This window comes from Leuciscus leuciscus, assembly GCF_965113295.1.
Source record: "Leuciscus leuciscus genome assembly, chromosome: 21".
Lineage (NCBI taxonomy): Eukaryota > Metazoa > Chordata > Actinopteri > Cypriniformes > Leuciscidae > Leuciscus > Leuciscus leuciscus.
In genome coordinates, this window is record NC_138745.1 from 30,164,788 (window position 1) to 30,185,588 (window position 20,801).

Consider the following 20,801-nt stretch of genomic DNA (forward strand, 5'->3'; position numbering starts at 1 on the left):
AAGATGGATTTATAAAGGCCACATTCAGTAGAAATTGTACGAAATCAAGAGACAAACGAAAATCGAAACAAAATGCTAAGTAGTAAGGTTAGCATTACTAACAGACACAACGCACCGCGTTTGAATAAGATTATCCGCGTGAAGTACAAGGATCAGTCACACGCACACACCTGCACTTCATACGAGTCTTGAGTGATCAAGTGCTGAAACAGAGCATTCTCTCAGACAGAACTAATAGTGCAATAATACATCAGCAACAACAATAAACAAACCCAAAGGTGTGTTGATTTGGAAACCACTGCATAAACATAAATATAACATGATTCCATCATTCCAGCTCAAAGGCACAGGTTGCGCTGGCGCTGATCTGCTCACTCCTTGTCCTTTTAACCTGCCGGAAAGTCAGTGGATTGGTTAAACGTCGGTCATGATGGACAGCCGTTTAGTCCATCATAAGAATTATTTGTAGAAACAAACAGAAACAGAAGCACAAAAGCACAAAAGAGGAAAAGAGAAAAATACAAAACACACGTGGAACGGAACAGGTGTTTTAATTAGTGAGACATCTAAAACATCTAGAAGGGGGGCCTGAGGACTGGACTTTTTACCGTTACAGCTTGAATTTTTTATTTATTTTTTAAATCAAATCGTATTAACTTTAAGATGCTTTAAGACTTATATTTAGTCATCAACAAGAATACTTTTTGTGTGCCAAAAAAACGAAATAACTTTATTCAACAATTTCCTCCCTTCCGTTTCAGTCTCCGACGCGTTCACGAGAGCAGCACGACGCATGCGTGTGGTGATGATGCAGGAGCTGGCGTTCTGACATATGACCCGGAAACGCAGGGCTGTGTTTACAAGCAGAGGATGCATGCGTCATGGTGCTCTCCTGAACGCCTGTCGGAGACTGATACGGAAGAGAAGAGATTGTTGAATAAAGTCATTATTTAGTTTTTTTGGCGCATGAGTAATTCTCGTCGCTTCATAAAATTAAGGTTGAAGCACTGTAGTCACATAGACTATTTTAAAGATGCCTTTCCTATCTTTTTGGCCTTCAAAGTGTTGATTAAATAGCTGTCAATGGAGCCCCAGCTGAGCCATTGGATTTCAGCAAAAATATCTTAATTTGAGTTCCGAATGAACAAAGAAGGTCTTACGGGTTTGAAACGACATGAGGGTGAGTAATGACAGAATTGAATTTTTTGGGTGAACTATCCCTTTAATTACAGTGGGGCCTCCACTGCAATGATTCAGGAGATTCCAATCTCTGACCTAAAATTACAAAAAGAAAAAAAATTATATTCAACACCTGTCACAGGTACCAATTGGCAGAAATTCATTCTTACCATATGTGAGCGAACCTGGGAAATGCGTCCCTCTGATGGGCCAACAAAAAGGGAAAAATAATGAGGGGAAAACATAGCCATTAGCTTTTGAACCAAACATTGATTGTAATTTTGGTGACGCATTGAATCAATGCGTCAAATCTAAAACAGACAGGTACAGGCAAAATTATCTCTCTGTCTGTAGATGCTATTTTAACTAACCATTAAAAGGCACTCTGGCTTCCATACAGTGAAAAAAAAAATCATTCCATGAATTCCCAGTTAGGCAAGCTAATAGCCTACAACAGGGAAATAATAGTCCCTGGCTCTTTTTTATTATTCTAATGTGGATGTTTGATGGATCCAGTCTCTTTACTATGGAGAACTGTTTTCGTCTCAGTGACTCACAACAAGATCTTGCTATATGACTTGTTTTCTTATTTCAATGAGCATTTGTTTACTCAGAGATTGAAACAGACTTCTATACTTTGCTAACTTGAACATAAAGACATAGACTTTGTGCTGTTGAGTCGCAGCTTCTCACCAGGTGGTCTAATATCACGACCGTCGGTTTTCTATGTCAACAGAGTAAGCTGAGATTCAAAAGGGCATTGTGCCAGCGACCTACTGTATCTCTTGACACACATTCTGAAGTACACACACACAAACACATCAGACCTCATGTCATTGCTTCTCCTCATATTGAATATGCCCTGTAAAGGCATGAAGAACAAACCCACGTTGACGTCCTTTGCTCTCTAAACAGCAAACACCTCCCCAGTGCCCACTGGCTTCAGCCTAGAACGTGAGTGTAACTTTAGAGTATCCTATATTTACCCTAGTACTGTGCCTCTGGAGGGTCTGCGGTGTACTACTGCATGCCATGAATGCTTGAGAGGACAAACCAATTTTATGAACGCTTTGGAGTCTTGCAAAGAGTATTCTGAGTATAGGTTTTCATGAATGTGAAATCCAGATTGAAATGCGGTTATAGTTTTTGCAGAATGAACTCTTAGGAGCAACTTACACATATTGTGAGATATAAAATTACATTGTGCACTGTAAATTTTTTCACTGTCACCTTTTGTATTATCACTTTTCTATGTAGGCTAATCATCAGGGCTGGGCTAAAAAATATTGATTTCTAGATTTTAATCAATCAACCGATATCGATTCTTAAAGGGATAGTTCACAATAAAATGAAACTTAAGTCATAAATTATTCACCCTGGTGTTGTTCTAATTCTGAAAATGCCCCGCTCGCACTCGTCCCTGCAATGGCAGTAAATAGCGACAAGCATTAAGCTTTTTAAAAAGTAACACAGAATGATCCCATGTGAAATGTGTCGTATATTCTAAGTGTTCTGGGGGTATATATGCATAGTCGGACTTACCATTAGGCAAAGGTATGTCTTTGAGAATGGGGGTGGGGATTGTCACATGACTTCCAAAGAGTTGAATTATAGTGGATGAGACATATTTTTGATGTTTTTTAGTCCTTTTTGAGCTTGACAGCTGAGCTGCTTCTACTGATTCTTATTATTTTGGGTCTTCAAAAAACTATTTGGAATGATGATTGACAGGAGTGATTTAAACTGCCACATGCATGCAAAATTGATATTGATGGATAAAATGCTGTGCTTTTATTATGAATCAATGCTCTCTGAGGGTTAGGCAGGTTGGTTTTCATGCTAACACTATGAGACCTGACACAGTCTGGTATTCCAGAGGATCAGATGAATAGAGAGAGAGAGAGAGAGAGAGAGAGAGAGAGAGAACTGAGTCTTGATCACTCAAATGACGGCATTGCAGGGTTCAGGTTTCCATGCCGCAGAGGGTTTGACTGCTGGCTATCTGAGGTGAGGCGTTCCATCTATTCCTTTTCGTTACTGGGCCATATAACTCGTAATTCACCTCTTCCATGAATTTCTACACAGAAACACATGAAATCTGGAAATTCTGGCAGAGGAAGTGATGCTATTTACTATTTAAACACCATTGACATTGCATGAGGAAAGGGCTCGGTCGGGTCTCTAGAAATTTGGGGAGAGTCTATGTTTACCTTTCCTCTTTGACTCCATCAAGTGTCAGTCACGGAAGTTTGAACATCCTGCTTTGTTAAACTAGGGGCCTCTCTTTCCTCTCTGGCTTTGTATTTACTCTGTATATTATGACATCAGTCATGCAGTTTCTGTACTAATGAACAAAATATTGATTTGGGTAGAGGAAGCTGCTCCCCGAATTTTGGAATAGGCTTTATGTCGAACGTCACATGAACAAACAGGAAAACAGGTCCCGTCGGATCTTCTTGTCAGAGAAGAAAGTGCAAACAGCAATATGATGAACTGACGGCGATATCTATGGACATTTAAGCTAACCCAGATAGTTTTTTTTTTATTGTTGGCATTTTATTCAATGTCAGTTTTAATGTCTGAATGTTAGTGAGAAGAAAAAAACTAAAAAAACTTTTAGTTATCAATCTGCATATGTGATAAACATCTGTTATGCTCATTTTTGCTCACTCTTTTGAAGGCATCTTGAGTAAAAAAAAAAAAAAAAGCTCTATTTAAACGAAGCACAAAAGACCTGAACTGGAAATGAGGCGACCTGTTTTACAGAATCCGATTATCCCCCACAACATCTCTGAATCAGTGATTGGATTGGCAGCATGGCAACCATAGTTTTCTCACTGTTGCTGTGGGTTACCATCACACCTGAATAGGAGAGTAAACGAGGCATTAAATCTGATTGGCCAATAGTAGCCCCATACTGAGACAAAGGCATCTGGTATATCTATAGAAGTCAACAATGACAGTCAGTGTACTGAGCTCTTGCATAATTAATATTTCCTCTTTATTTAGGGTGTTTCTTTTGCCTAGATAAATCTGTTTCAGATCACTGCATTAAAAAACCTTAAACGTCTTGAAAGGAAAACGTGGTGAAGACGTGAGAAGCATTCTGTGTGATGTTTGGAATGTCACAGTTCAGGTGCTGGATCATCATGTGCCATTTAGATACTTAGCTGCCACATTCTAAGCCTCAGTCAATCTCCTATAAATATTCTCAATGGGTGGTCTCTTTAATGGCATATAAGCCAAAGGAGATTCTAATTAAGGTTTGTGTATCTCTTTAGCTCAATTTAGCTCATATAGGCTATTTTTATATTTTCATTAGAAAGCTGACAAGCAATGTGTTCATTAGTGCTCCTAATTTGGCTCACAGACATAGGCCTCTGTCTAGACCATCAGTGTTAATGTTTTGAGGAGTTTTGCATTCTTCTCTGTAGGTCTGCTGGAAAATCTGTGGAGGTACCAAGAATGGTACAGTATTGTATTACATAGTGGAACGGCAGAGGCGCCAATGATCAGATTAGGTTAAACCACATGGGAAAGGGATGGCAGATAAACCTTAGCATGATGGATTTGTGCTTTTGAAAAGTGCCGGTCCTAATAATTGGTCTAGACATACATCTGGACCACAGAAGATGACATCTAGGTGAAGTGTAAATAATGCATATCAAAAGTTGAGATGATATAGCATTTGTCATGGTCAATAGAACATCAAAATACAGCATATCTGAACTGAGATCCCTGCTAAGTACTTATTTCTTGTTCAGAGCATTACTGATATTCATATTCAGGGTTTGAAATTAACTTTTTCACCCACCGGCCAATTTGGCTACTCAATTTTTAAGTTACCGGCCATTCAGGACTTCTACTAGCCAACAAAAAAGAAGAACAAATTAGCCAGATTCACAGCTTAATAATAATCTCAATAACTTTTCCCTATTCCTTTCAGAGACCCATGCATTCTATTATTATGTTGCAACATTGCTTGGCAACCATAAACAACATGTAGAGCAATGAATGAGCTATATTTGGCAGAAAATAGTTTCTTAATATTATTAAAAATACATTTAACATAAAATTGCATGTCTTCAACATTTATCTCTTTTCATGTTACCAATGTTTTATTATCCACTTGTGGGTACAACTTTTCTTTTTTTTGGGGGGGGGGAAATGACTTCCCTATTGTATGCAAAACGACTGCCCTATTGTATGCAAAACCTTAAAAAAATTAAATAAAAAATACTTACAGGTTTGTTTGTTTTAAATTTATTTTAAATTCATTTTAAATTAATTTTTTTATTGTAAGCAAAAGCTCAAAACAACAAAAATAATTCAAATAAAAAGCTTAAAATTCAGCCAAATATAATTTTGTTTCATGAAGGACAATACTAAATGTAGGCTATGTATGATCACTGTATGGCTGAATTAATTAAAACCTTTAATTCATATTTATCAAATCAAAGCAAATCAAAGTATGGAAAATCATCTAAAATGTAATAAAAGAAAATAATATAAATATTAAATATTAATTCGAGGTTTTAAGGTTTTAACTTAATATATTTAAGTTATATACCATTATCTTTTGAGAGAAAGGTCAAATCAGGCGAGTGAAGCTCAGTGCCCGGAATCAACCCACAGTCCAATGAGCATCAGTACCCCAATGGCTGAGAGTAATTCAAGCACCACATCTGAGAACCTGGGACAAAACCAGTCACGGCCTGTTATAGAGGAGAAGATCCAAGGCCGCAGACCCCAAGTAAAGTGGCCAAAGTCCAGCAGCAAGAACGAGTGGGCAACGGTCGATGCAGACCTAGGCGCGATCCTGGAAGGAATCAGAGGAACAGCGGAGAAGAAACTGGAGAGAATGAGTGATCTGATCTACTTCTATGGGGCAGAAAGATTCGGAACAAAAGAGCAAAGGAAGGAAACACCAACCCCTCCCAAGTCTAGGAGGCAACAGGAAATTGAGCACCTTATCAAAGAGAGGAGGGATCTGAGAAAACGATGGAAGAAATCGTCACCGGAAGAGAGAGAAGAGGCAATGGAAGAGCCTTCACCATGGCAATGGAAATGATCATCAGGGCATCTAGATGGGTAGTCGGAGGGGAGCGTCGGCAGGATGGGCAGCGGCTACCTCCGATTCGCGCCTATATGGACGCCATGACCACCTTGACCTCAACCATCGCCTGTACCACACGCCTGTTAGCGAAGCTTCACTCCAACATTACATGGGCAAGGATGAAGTTGAAACCCAGTAAATCTAGGAGCATATCCATCATCAAAGGAAAGCTTACCGACCAGAGGTTCAACATCAATGAAACACCCATTCCATTGGTATCAGAGCAGCCTGTCAAGAGCCTAGGACGGTGGTACAATGCAAGTCTCAAAGACGCAGAGCAGTGTGACCAATTGAGGGAAGAAACCATCAAAGGCCTTGTCAGTATTGACAAGACTTCACTTCCGGGAAAGTTGAAACTGTGGTGTCTGCAGTTTGGGTTGCTCCCCCGCCTAATGTGGCCTCTAACGGTGTACGAGTTTCCTATTTCCAAAGTTGAGAAGCTGGAGAGGACAGTCAGTGCATACGTCAAGAAGTGGCTGGGACTCCCGCGCTGCCTCAGTAACATCGGGTTGTACGGAAACGGTGCACTGGAACTGCCTATCTCTAGCCTCACTGAAGAATATAAGTGCACCAAAGTGAGGCTGAGCATGACCCTGGCAGAGTCGCAAGATGCAGCCATACGAACAGCTCCTCCCAGACTGGTAACTGGGAGGAAGTGGACCCCAGCTGAGGCTGTAGAGTAAGTGGGACAGGTGAGACATAGTGGGACAGGTGCAGCAAGGAAGAGGCGGGTTTGGACTCGGGACTAGTCGACCTACATGGCACAAGGCAACATCTGCAGAGAAGAGAAAGTTGGTAGTTGCTGAGGTCCGGCACCAACAGGAAGCAGAGAGATGCGCAAAGGCAGTGGCACAAGCCAAGCAGGAACAGTGGACTACCTGGGAAAACCTGGAGCACCATAAGCTCACTTGGAGAGATATGTGGGAGATGGAAGGAAGCCAAATAAGCTTCCTCATCAGGGCCACCTATGACGTTCTTCCTACACCTAAGAATCTTAACCAGTGGTTTGGAGATGATCCAGCATGCCCTCTCTGCCAAACCCCAGCAACGCTCAGGCACATCCTCACCGGCAGCAAAACCAGTCTGTCCCAAGGGCGTTACACCTGGAGGCATAACCAAAGTCCTACGCCAACTGGCAGCTATTCTGGAAGGAAGGCGATCCTCCATCAATGCCCTCCCTCACCCAACATCCGGACACTCATCCACTATCCCCTTCGTGAGAGCAGGGCAGTGCCCAGGAAAACCAGCCGCAAGAGTGGATAGCACCCTCTTGGATGCCGCACGGGACTGGAAAATGCAAGTGGACCTAGATCAGCAACTCAAGTTTCAGGCTGAGATTTTAAACACCAATCTCAGGCCGGATCTTGTTTTGTGGTCAACTTCACAGAAGTCCCTGTTCATCGTGGAACTAACTGTACCATGGGAGGCTGCAGTGGGAGAAGTGTATGAACGGAAAAAGCTGAAGTACACTGATATAGCTTTTGAGGCGAGACAACGGGGCTGGCGTGCACAGGTGCTTCCGGTGGAGGTTGGTTGCAGAGGATTTGTTGCCACATCCATAGTCAGGCTCCTGAAGGGGGTGGGAGTTCGGGGACAGGCCTTCAGGAAAGCCGTCAGATCACTTTCGGAGGCGGCGGAGCGGGGCAGCAGGTGGATCTGGATAAAGAGGAAGGACCCCAACTGGGCTGCAAAAAAACAATAAGGAGGGATAAGAGCAGAAGGGGGCTCTCCTGGGACGCCAGGTGTTGCCGTTGAGCCCTCTGGAGGTGTCGTGGGCCTATCAACGAAACACCGGTGAAGGAGGGTGCCCACCTGAAGACCCTGATGACGTTCTTACCCCTTAATTAGGAAGTGCTGATTACTAGGGATATTAATATCAAGTCCTATGAGCTGAACCAAACTATTTGCCTTTAAAAATGTTTTTATGAATATCGAATATGTGAATGAAAGTATCAGTTTAAGTTCGGTTGTACATTTCAGATCTTTATCTCACCGACAGATAAAACTGTAAACAGACACAGAAAATAGTGTGAGAAAGTTTGACAACAGACTGAGAAAAGAGCTACAGAAGAAGATTGGACAGACAGACAAAGAAATTAGATTGAGAGATGGATATCCAGCACAGACAGACAGAAAGCAGCACACATGTCTGACAGCTCGCTGGGGCAAGAGTCAGGGAGCCACAGTTCCTGCCTGCTGAACATGAATGCAGGGCTCTGTTCACCGTCCCAGTCATCACATTCCTTCAGAGCCACACGGCCCAGCGGAGGAGAGGGCAGCAGCCGTGGAGCCTGGCCAGAATCTGCCTTACAATACATCCAGTCTGCACACGGCCCTGCCAACAACCCCGTCATGCTCCCAAAATGTCACAGCTCATTGTCCGGCGGTTTGTCTCTGACGTAGGTGTGAAGCACATTGTAGTTTTCAGGGATCACTTGGTCACTAAACACTCATTTTGAGATTAAACTATCACGGTAAATGGTAGTTTTACTAACCAGAATAGACATTATGTTGAGAAATCTGTAGCTATAATCGAATCATGATGATTCATACAGCAAAAGACTTACAATAGTGTTTTATGTTCCACAGTAAAAGTCAGACAACCAATAAATAATGGACAAAATATTACAGCTGGTATTTTCCTAGTAGACCAAGCTACTTTGACTTCTGATTCTATATTGTTAGAATCATTAGAGGGAGGGGCATTCTCATTAGAGAAATTCTAATATATCATGATATCATATTATATAAAATATTATATTATATTTAAAAAATGAACAGTCTTTATTTTTCAGGAATAAAAATCAGTTTTTCTACTTAATAATTTCATGTTTAATGTGTTACTTGTCGTTCGTTTCTTTGTAATTATTTGTGAAGCGATTGAAAATCATTTCTACAGCATTTTTATAGCATGCTCTTTGTTTTTCCTTCTTGGCCTTTTGACTCAATGGACCAGTAATGATTAACATACCATGATTTGTACAGGATTTTCATGCCAGAACTTTTTGTGTACGCAGAAACTTTCTCCTTCAGCTAAAATAAATATCTGATGATGCAGTTTAATACCTTTAACGCCCTTTAATTGTGTGCATAAACCCCTCCATAAAGTGTCATGCATGGCTGTTCCACATCAAAACAGATTTAGCACACTACAGCAGATAAAATGCTGAATTGAGTATATTTTGGAGTTGCGATAGGGTGTGCCCATCTTGCGGTACTTTTTCCATCAGCTGCTTTAAAGTGCATTCAAATGAGGAACAGTTATCTTGTTTTGGCATTGCACTGCATCCAAGCAGTTTTTGATTGTCACTGGAAATCAATGCAGTCTGGTTTTTGTTTCAGGAACTCTGCCCTTTCTGGTGAGTGAGTGTTACTGCAGAAGGGATGGGCAACTCCGTGTTTTATCACTGGATCTCCGCCAGCTGTGGAAGGAGTGAGTCATCCAGCAGAATTCTACATGCAAATATAAACAGAAAGAGAAGGAGCAGTTAATCTGAGCTCTTAATGTCATACTACACACTCATACTATATTACACATAATTCCAAAAATACTAATGATGTGTAATATGATGTCTCTCAAACCAAACTGTTACTCTAACATGTTGCAGTTGTTATTGTTTTTACTGACATAATCATAATGACAGATCTCAAGTTAATCGCATTTTTCGAATTAGAGCTTGCTTTTTTCACTTTCAGGAAGGATATTTTACTCAGTTCCTGGAAATTAGCATTGAGTGGGATATCCTTATGTAGTTACTCATGGAGGTATGTAACTCAGAGCAGGTCATGTGTACTGACTCAGCAGCAGCAGACCACGGTGGGTGTTTTCTCTCTCGCGCTGGACTGGTGGGTTGGTGTGACCGTGGAAGGGGTGCGGACCGCTCTTCCAAACGGACATGCTCTGAGTACATGGGAAAACTATTTGGTGTGTAAATGTGAGTAATTCTGTCCACGTTTTTTGGGACTGAGCTTTGCAATACCTTCATCATAACTCATGGAAAGCACCAAAATGTCTTTGAATGAATCATTAAAAAGTTTAAATCACATCTGTGGACCATACGTAAAAGTCACTCAAAAAGGTTGTTGATAGCGATTGGCCTGAACTCATTTTAAGCTCTCTGAATGGCCACTACAACGGCCGTGAGAAGACTTTGAAATCAATGCTAAACGCATTATAATATAATCAGAGAAAAGCATAATAAACTAGAAAAGCACAAGCAACATATAAAAACATAAAAAAGGAAATACTTTTTCATATTATTTTGTTCATAAATTTAATGCAAATTCATGAGTCACTTGGTAATTGTTTTGTGGTTTATGTTTATTCATTTTTCATTTTAAAGCATACACTGCAGGCTGCCATTAAAAAGTTTGGGTTCAATACGATTTTATTTATTTATTTATTTATTTATTTATTAAGACTTTATTTATTCTATTGCACAAACTTTAATATTAAGTTTGTGCAATAGACAAACTTTTTGGCCAATGCAATTTTTACTAACTCCGCCCACTCAATATTTTTCCTTTAGTACATGAAGCAATGTACAATTATTTACACTTTGTGTGAATTGCATCCATCATTATTTGCACTTAGTGTAAACAACACACATTTGTTGCTATTTATACTTGGTGCAAATAGCATCTACAACATTACTTTGTGTAAATAGCTGCTGCCTTAAAGATATTGAGAGTCTAATCTGGGAAGCTAAACCAGTTGAGAACCACTGCCACAACTGAGGTCAGATTCACAGTTCTGTGCTGGGGATATTGGCGTACTGTTTCTCCAAACCCATGTGACTGAGCAAAACTACTGTAAAATACGGTACCCAGTAGTGAAACAGCAGCGGAAAGTGCTGCTAAACTGTGGTCAGTGGCTGACTTCAGCAGATCATGGTCTGGTTTGCTCATCCATCCGCACGCAGGTCTGGATGTCTTCCCAGATCAAACCCGAACACACACAGACTGCCAGACCATGTCAAATTAGTGTACAAATGAGTTTGAGAAGAAAACGCAGCAGACAAAATACAGGCGAAACGTACTAGACACATATAAATGCATGCACGTAGATTAAACACCCACCAAAACTGACGGAGGCGGGATACGTTACAGAAGGTCACGTTTAACGTTTTGGATGAATTTACGAGCATGATCTCAAATTAGCCCCCCTAGACACACCCTACAGCACCCTGTGCGTCTGTCAATCAAACGTGATAATTAGGTGGGATCTAGAATTATGGCTGTGACGTGGAATGTGGATTTTTGATCCTGCTTGGATTTAGGTTGCATTATTCTTGCGCATTGCATTTAATAATAGACTTTTAGAGCTGTAAATAAAACTATGAAGATTTATAAATGTGAAACATGCAAAATACACTAATAATTTCATGTTCTTGGTCATATCTGCATATTAGAATGATTTCTGAAGGATCATGTGACACTGAAGACTGGCGAAATGATGGAGAAAATTCAGCTTTGCCATCACAGGAATAAATTACATTTTAAAATACCTTCCAATGGAAAACAGTATTACTGTTTTACTGTATGTTTGATCATATAAATGGTTGAGAATGACACTTAAAAAAAAAGATTATTCCAATATATATATATAGCTCTGCAGCACACGTGACATTTCAGACCAGAACATTTCCCTGAACTATATGAATAAGATTCCAATTTTTTTTTTTTTCTCAAATATCTCTCATCCAGAAAACAGACATCAATTGTCTGGAAAGATTCTGTTCACATGCTATACTTTGGCCAGCCCTCCTTTCACATTCTTCTGTTCTGGTCAAAATAAAATCCCCAAAAATATAAGGACTGGAATGTCCATGTCTGTGGTCCATTACGGGGACAAAACATCTGAGCCTAGCTGTCTCTATTTGTGGGGTGACAATTTTCCAGTCTCTTCACCCTTTCATCCATCCACCCCCTCAGTCTATGATTCTGAAATGCCATGTCTCTGCTCGTGTAGCTGCTAACAAGACCTTTTCCTGTTGTCTCTGCAATATGCTGTCCGGTAACAGAACAGAGGTTCTCTTTCAGCCAGAAGGGAGGACAGAAATTTGGGAGGGAGGGCTGGTTCATAAAAACAGTGGTTTGTTTCACCATCCCGTCCTGATACCGCTTTCTCTGAGGTGACTGGACAATGAAGGATGAGTGTTTGTGAGGATAGTGAACGGTAGTTGGGGACACAGGAGGCAATTGTAACACACCAAATATCTCACATCATCAACAAGCTGGATGAATGAGACTTGCCATATGCTCAGTCACTTTCCGTTTCTCTCTAGAAACAGGAAAATAAATAACAACTAAATAAATAAATAAATAATCTGTATGTTTATTTGTTTTGTAAACATTAATTAAACAAGACAAAAATGTATTTGTTTTGTTTGTTTATTTGTTTCTTGTTTTGAGCATAAACAGCATTAACCAAATGTTGTTAGATTAATGCTTAAAAATGATTAACCAAATTTTGATGAATGTTTTTTTTTTTAACTCCTAAATATACATAAAACACAATAAATTCAGAATTATTTATATATATATATATATATATATATATATATATATATATATATATATACATACACGTTTATTACTATATTTTTTCTCACCAGATCAAATTATATATTTGAATTTTTTTCAAAAAAAATCTAATACAATTATAACAAACAATCAAATAAAATTACATATATAATTATAATTATATATATAATTCATATTTTATATTCATTTAATATTTAATTATATATTTTAATGACTAACCCTGGATCACAAAACCAGTCACAAGTAGAACGGGTATATTTGTGGCAATAGCCAACAATAAATTGTATGGGTCAATATTATCCATTTTTCTTTTATGCCAAAAATCATTAGGATATTAAGTAAACATCATGTTCCATGAAGATATTTTCTACCGTAAATATATAAAACATTCATTTTTGTAAGTGAATGCAGCATAATTGCGAACAAAAACTGACAACTTTAAAGGTGATTTTCTTAATGTTTCGATTTTTTGCACCCTCAGATTACAGATATTGTCAAAATATTGTCCTATCCTAACAAACCATACCTCAATGGAAAGCTTATTTATTCAGCTTTCAGATGATGTATAAATCTCAATTTTAAAAAATGTACCCATGTGACTGGTTTTGTGGTCCAGGGTCATATATATATGTTAGCCTGGTGACATAAAAAACCAAAAAAACTAATATATATATATATATATATATATAATGAAGAAAAAACATAGTTAAATTATTTTTCCTTAACCTTAAAGCTGTGATGTTGATTAAACATTGTACATTAGGTGTTTGCTCCTTAAAGTTGTAAGATAATTTGGGGGCCCTTCTTTAGCTCATGGTTTTAGTTCATAGTGTGCAGACAGACAGAATCTCAACAGCTGAGAATGCAGAGCTCCAGTATGTGAACGCAAACCTTAGGAGAACGTGACAGGAGGCTGTGCTGTACACCTCTAACAGGAAACATGTAAACCCACTGACAACCAGATGTCAGAGTAACAACCTACTACACAACGAAATCAAGCCACTTTGATCAGAAAGAACAGTTTAGAGATGATTCACATTTTATTCTGGTGATTTGCATGGCAATGCTGGTCCTAGACCACGCAGCGCCACTGGCCTTTTGCAACGAAGTCGCATCTGGAAACTGAAATATTGCCATAATTTCATCCAGACTAAACTGTGCTAAAATTCTCTTAGTTATTCTTTCCCTCTCTTTTCTTTCTCCTCCTGTGTGGTTCTTCCTCTAGTTCGGAATGGAGTGAAACACTAATTGCAGCGGTGAACCTTCAGTTGTTGGTCTGCGTTCCTGTTCCGCGTGCCCATCACGAGTCAGGCCGGGCCTCCCACGATGGAGCTCCCTCGGAGAGTCCTCCCTTAACCTCTGCCCCGTGGCTGCCTGGGATAGCAGGGGCGTAATCATGGCCGTATTTTAATGACCTGCTGAAATTCAGAGGAGTTCCCGCCCTTAGAAGCAACTGCAGGATTCACTCCATCTATGGAGGCGAGTGCTCAGGAGGAATGTGGTCTCCGGGGTCAGTTGTGGTTTGTCCCTGTATGGCACACTGTATACTGTATTGCCAACTCTCCTGCAGTCCATTCCATATTTCTGCTGGTGCTGTACATGAAACTCTATCACGCAGACTGATCCTCCAAGCCACATTACACACCCTATCATCTCCAATAATGCTCTCACAAGCACAGGACCAAGTACATGGTCAAGTAACTTGGTTACATGCCAAGTACAGTACCAAGAGCTTGCTTTAAATGGACTATGTGTAGCTTTTTAGGTATTTTATTATCTAAAATCAATATTTTTATTCATAAATATGCCCTCAATGGTGTACAAATACCTATGCCAATGATCAGACTAATCCTCGTAAACGAAGAATTTATTATCTTTATATACATGGGACGGGTAGGTCCACGGAGGCTTCCATGTAGTTCCGCCATCTTGAAAAACTATAATAGCAGAGAGGGACAAAAAGTACTAGGCCAAGGCGTTTCCACAACGCGTTTTCGTTCAGAACCAGCGTCACGTGACTGAAGCCATCAGAAGCGGAGGAGCAGAGCAGTGAGAGGCGCTTGTCACTGCCGCGGCAAGTTTAAAAGGCTGCACTGCACGGTTATTTATACACCGTTCATTCATACATATGCTGAGTCACAGGATAAGGAGTCCTTGTCGTCGAAAAAGTCCAAAATAGACCGTAAAAGGAAACGTGACCGGAGATTACAAAAACAAGGGTTAATGTCGGGATAGCTAATGCAGGAGAAAGCTTTCAAAAGAGACCCTGAAGTTGCCTGCTTTCTTCTCGACAGGTAAGTCAATGTTACAGTCTTAATTACAAGCTTTTTTTCATTGCTTGATTGTGTACTTTATTATATAGACAGTCGAACATTTATAGTTAAAAGTTAAACAGGCTCTTTGATGAATAGCAGCTATTGAGTAAAGGAACGTTAGAGAAGGCTCTGATGATGATGATGATGATATCTAACAATGCACGTACTTCAAAAAATATAACGAGTAAAGGCGGCATTACTACTAATTACCATAGCTAATGTTTTTCACAGTCAGTAATTGATAACTGTAACATTCTTTTTTTCGTTGTTTCAAGTTTCAGTTTGTTTTAAATAACAAACCTGTTCACCCGATGAAAAACTCGAAGTGCTATTATAAGACATCCTGTCATAGCTTTTTGGTACATAACGGCAACCGTAGATGCAACGCGCATTTGAAAAAGTGAGGAGCTGGAGAGCATTATTCGTTTGAATGCAAAATACAATTTCACCACTAGATGGGAGAAATTCCTACACACAGTCCCTTTAAAGGGGTCCTATTATGCCCTTTTATGAAGTCTTGATTTTGTTTTTGGGGTGTATGTTTTCATGATTGTTAAAAAAACGCATTATTTTTCACATATTTTACATTATTACAGTTCTTCTCTCCCCTGTCAGTCAAACGCGTCGTTTCCGATGAAGCCCCTTCTTCCAAGAATACGAAATGTGCTGTGATTGGTTAGCAGTAACAGTGTGTTGTGATTGATAGCGCGTGTTCGGGAAATGTCACGCCCCTTCATAACCGTGAGCTCTACTCAGATGTAAATACTAACGATGCCGTCAATTTCAAACCATTTCGAGCCAATTCAGACCCTGACAATATTAACGAACAAGAGGGTTGTGCTGAATGGATTTCAAGCTCGAACTTTGCAAGCACGGATTTCATAGGACATTTTAGAGTGGTATGTGTTTTTTTGTTTTTTTTTGCTTAAAGATAGGATGTAATCCACCATTTAATCATATTTGTCAGAAAATTATGATAATGAAAACATTAATTGATCACAAAATCATGGATAATTTTCCTAAGGGGAGGTGAACAGCCTTACAAAAACAAGAGCTTACAAAAGCTAAAGTAAACACTACATCAATATTAATGCTAGTTTGCAGGCTAGCGGAGGCAAAGCTTTGTCCTTCATTTACATCATAGCTATAACTTATAACTGGAACTGTCAATAGAAAACACAACTGCAAATAATAAGACATATTTACAAGTTGTGATCCATAAACAACAGATTGTCCCAACAAAATGGGAATTGCTACATCTTTCAGGGGAAGCTTTTGTGTGTATAGCCTGCATTGTACTCTCTTCTGGAAGCTGTTCTCCATAAAATGTGCAGTGCACAGACCAACGTTGAGGTTATAATGTTCAGGAACAGTGTTAAAAATAAAATTTAACATCTCCAAGTTCGCCAGCCTTAGTAACTTTTTCTGGGGTGTAAAAAACAGCGACAACAACTTTTCCTCTTCTCTAAAGCAGCCCAACATGGCCTCACCCCATGTGTTGCATATTCCCGGGGGCGGGATTTATGTACATTTTAGGGTTCGTGATGTCACCAACCCAGGAAAAAGCTTGTTGTAGTCTCTACCAGCCGTTTGTTAAAGTACTTAAAAAGCGATTTCTGTCTTGAACTGAGCCTCGCAACTTTGCAGATGTGGTGTATGCTCAAACAGCAACATTACACACTAACTAAAGTTAAAAAAGTAAAATCATAATCAAGGACCCCTTTAATAAAGCAATAAATTCGACATAAAGACAAAAATAGATCCAATTTACTTTCTGCACTCATCATTTACTCAACCACATGCCATTCAAAACCTGTATGACTTTCTTTCTTTGACTGAACATTTAAAAGCCTGGAACATATCAGACAATTGTTATGGACAACCTACATTTAATAATCAATCTCTTTAATTATGTAAACCAAAGCAATCTTTTTTTTTTTATGTCCACTTTTTTCACTAAAAACTCTCTACAAAAGTGAAAAAGATTGCAATTGACATTCATAATAAATCAATAAATTATTATTAATAATCATCATTGCATAAATGTTGTAGACTGTGTAGCCAAAAGGAAATCATTTTTTGTTTCACGTGGCTGCCATTCCTAAATGAACTCACTGCAGAATATGTCACTGTGGTGTGAGCTCTCCGAAACCTCGGCTGAACTCGTCGTCACGCGTTACTCAGACATACAGAGAGGTGTGAAAATGCTGATTAAAAGCTGAGGAGCACAGTATCAGAAATGTCCTGTTTATTCTTCTGGTTCAATGAAGGAATTCCACCCACATAACAGAAATTAAAGTGAAACAATCCTCAAATGAAAACAATCTCTTTCTTGCTTTCTATGTTTGAGTGGTCACAGTTCAACGGACAGCACCAGTCCCTTTCTAAACTCTGTCCTCTCAGCTTCAACCAACAATGGCAAAAAAAAAAAAAAAAAAGATAGGGCAACCATATTGTTCTGCCCACTCATCTTCCTACCACAAACATTGATATCATACCATCATCCTACATTGATTTTGGTGAAACTCTGTCTATGTGTGCATATCCACTGTCTTCAAAATCAGATGCGGGAAACAAAAAAAAGAAAGGACAATTCTGTTCAGGGCTTGTATTCCGTCTTCCATCTCCTCTAAAATATCTATGGGAAAAAAGTTTAGGGAATGAAGAAAAGAAAGAGGCTTTTGAAAGCAAATCAAATCTAGGGAATGAAGACAAGAGAGAGGCCTTTGAAAGCAAATCAAATAAAGAGACAAGTTGAATGATGTGCATCAAACTCAAGCGCAGTCACGCACCAGAAAGGGGTATAGCTGGTCTGTCATCACTTTTCTGTCACGGTGGTGCAATGCTTTGTTTGTCAGTGATCCAGGATCTTAGAGGAGACATTCTTATTGTCCCAGACTGAAGGAGATGGAGCGGATTCAGTTTGACAGGACAGAGCTTGTCCTCTGATACTCTTAGACATTAGGGAAACCGGAACCTCACACTAACTTACACATACAGAACTTAAAGTTCAGTCACCATTACACACACTCACACTAGACACACATAAACCGCTCATAGTCAAGGTTTTCTTTTGGAGTTAGCTCTTAAAAACTTCGGATTTGTCACACCTTCTCCCAAATCTCTCGTTATTTCAAGCAATAAAATAAAAAATTACAAATAAATCTATCACAAACTGCTTGCTTTGCCAAGAAGCTTGTGTATGTGGGCTGACCTCCCTGAAGGTCATAAATGGTGAAGCCAATTCTCACAGTGTCTAACTCATTGATATATATTTATACATACATACTTAATTAGATATACTTAATTATACATGCATGCTTAATTAGTGGCCTGTGAAAGTTTATCCCATTTCTTAACTTAAAGTTAAAAAGTTGCTGCCTTAAATTAAGTACAATCAACTTCGATTTTTTAAGTCATTACAACTTAAATTGCATTACACTGACTTAAAAAGTAGTTGAATCTTGTATAAAAAAAGGTTGAAAATGTATTTATTTTCAGACTTATTTTGACGAGTTAGAGCAATGTAAAAACATACAGTATGTTGTCATAACTTATTGATCATATAATTCTTTAGGGGAATTTAAATCTCAGTGGTTTCACAATTAGAAGCTGCACAATGTTGTGGGAAAATTGATTCTTACTGTGAGTGATGACACGCTGGGTAAGATGGTGGGCTCGTCGACGTGTCTGGAGCGGTCGAATGTAGCATCTACCTAAACATATATGGTCTATGCTGTTCCACTGATCTCAGGACTGCAGTTATACTGGTACCTGCATTCAAAGAGAGAGCTAATGAAGAGACACACTTTACTAAAACGCTCCCTCAAACGTGTCACATAAAAAACTTAATAAAAAACAATATAAGTCAAGTATGTAACTATTATTTTAAGTGAATCCTTAAGTGAGTCACAGCCAGTGAACTTTTCCATTATAGACTGTACCAGTAGTTTTGTACAAATGGTTGGATTGGATTGTTTAATGTTACACACTTAAACACTTTAAAGAGATGTTGCAGTTGATTAACATAGAACATAGTTTAGATGAATCCCTCTTTGATTAATCCTTCTAAAAGCCAACCCTAACAAAATCAGATTAGTGTAATAGAAGTCAAAGGGGTAAAAATCTGCTTAAAAATAATTAACATTTTCATCCAAGGTACAGACGTTCCACCCCTAAAAGGATAATTTAAACAAACTTTACTCTTTACTAAAAATTTCGGCTTTTCAATGCCTTGCCTCAATGACTTGATTTCCATTGTAAGTGAAATTATTTTAAATGCAACCTTTAATTACTGTATACTAAACTGATAGATGAATCGGAATTATTGACTGTGGTAATGTCACAGAATTTGTAAATAAATCTTAAAAACATTATTATAACAGTGCAAATGCCTTTCTGCACTGACCTCATTTAGCTCCTGATACAGGATATATATATTGTAGATTTATATCTCCAGTGTCTTTTATAACTCTTGCATGCTCAGCGAATGCTGTTGTGATGTTCTGGTGGTACGACCATTTTACAAAAGGAAATGTCAAGCGATAAATGTACTCTCTGGAAAAAAGATTCCGTCTCTTATTTAACCAGACTAGAATTTAGCAGATGGAAACTTGAGTGGAGAACGCTGGGTTTATGGGCCATTCTGTGCTACTGTTGATGGGGCTCTTGGATCTTTAAAGAGTCCCTGGCATGAAGCTCACTTCGTTTCTCCTTGTTTCCTGTTGCCATTTCAAAAGTGTTCTCAGGTTTTCCGATCCTCTGCTGTCCTGTGCAGAATTACACAGGAATGATGTTTCAGGATGGATATTGGCCCTAAAAATAACCAAAATGAATGCAGCTTTTATTTGAGACAGAAAGCTTAATGGAAAAAAAACTTTGTGTAAGAGAGAGAAAGAGGACACAGTGTGCAACCTGGTCACAATATAGTGTCTATTACCACTTTTACACTTTTTCAACAGAGATATTATGGCAAGGAAGAAACCAACCAAGGTAGTTGAGTAGGCTGTCAATGGAGGGAGACGGAAAGCTTCAGTTTTCATTGAAAAGGTCTTCATTTGTGTTCTGAAGATGACCAAATGTCTTTGGTTTTGGTTTGACATGAGGGTGAGTAATTAATGAATTTTCCTTTTTGGGTCAACTATCCCTTTAACGTCTAAGCAGTAGAAATAAACATAAGACGTGGATCGCTGTCGAGTTTCGTTAATGCCAGAGGCTTTGGGAATGTATGTGGCCTTTGGTGGCTGCTCTGGTAACACCCATGGCATCCACGGCACGCAGGACTAGGCGGGTTTCACCGCTTATAAATACACCCACTAGACAAGGCCTAAATGCACAGTGAAACCTCCCCATCTCATGCCTGGGAGAGTGTGGTGAGCAGTATGGTAGATATCTACAGTATATTATGTGTGTGAAAGTTCTGAGTATCAGTATTGGTGGACTTGTGTATATTTATAGTGCTGACGAAATGTAAGCCTACTCGTCTGCAAAACAATATCATCTGACAAGTGCCCTGCAAGCCAGGACTTGGCGTTTAATCGCACAGACGTCACTAAGATCAGGTTATATAATGTGAACAGAGGGGCAACTCAACTCAAAGACGAATCAAGATTACGCACACACTTAAAGACCCATAGAGGTGTGAT

The 20,801-nt window shown here is 39.1% G+C and overlaps 1 long non-coding RNA gene across 1 annotated transcript in view; it reads left to right on the forward strand.

The window, feature by feature from the left end:
* Positions 1-15,638, forward strand: part of LOC309485242 — a 46,718-nt gene extending 31,080 nt beyond the window's left edge. Inside the window, exons 2-4 of the long non-coding RNA XR_014201116.1 lie at positions 9,638-9,728; positions 9,992-10,230; positions 14,067-15,638. This is a non-coding gene — a long non-coding RNA (uncharacterized lncRNA). The remainder of the gene's footprint in view (positions 1-9,637; positions 9,729-9,991; positions 10,231-14,066) is intronic.
* Positions 15,639-20,801: the final 5,163 nt, after the last annotated feature.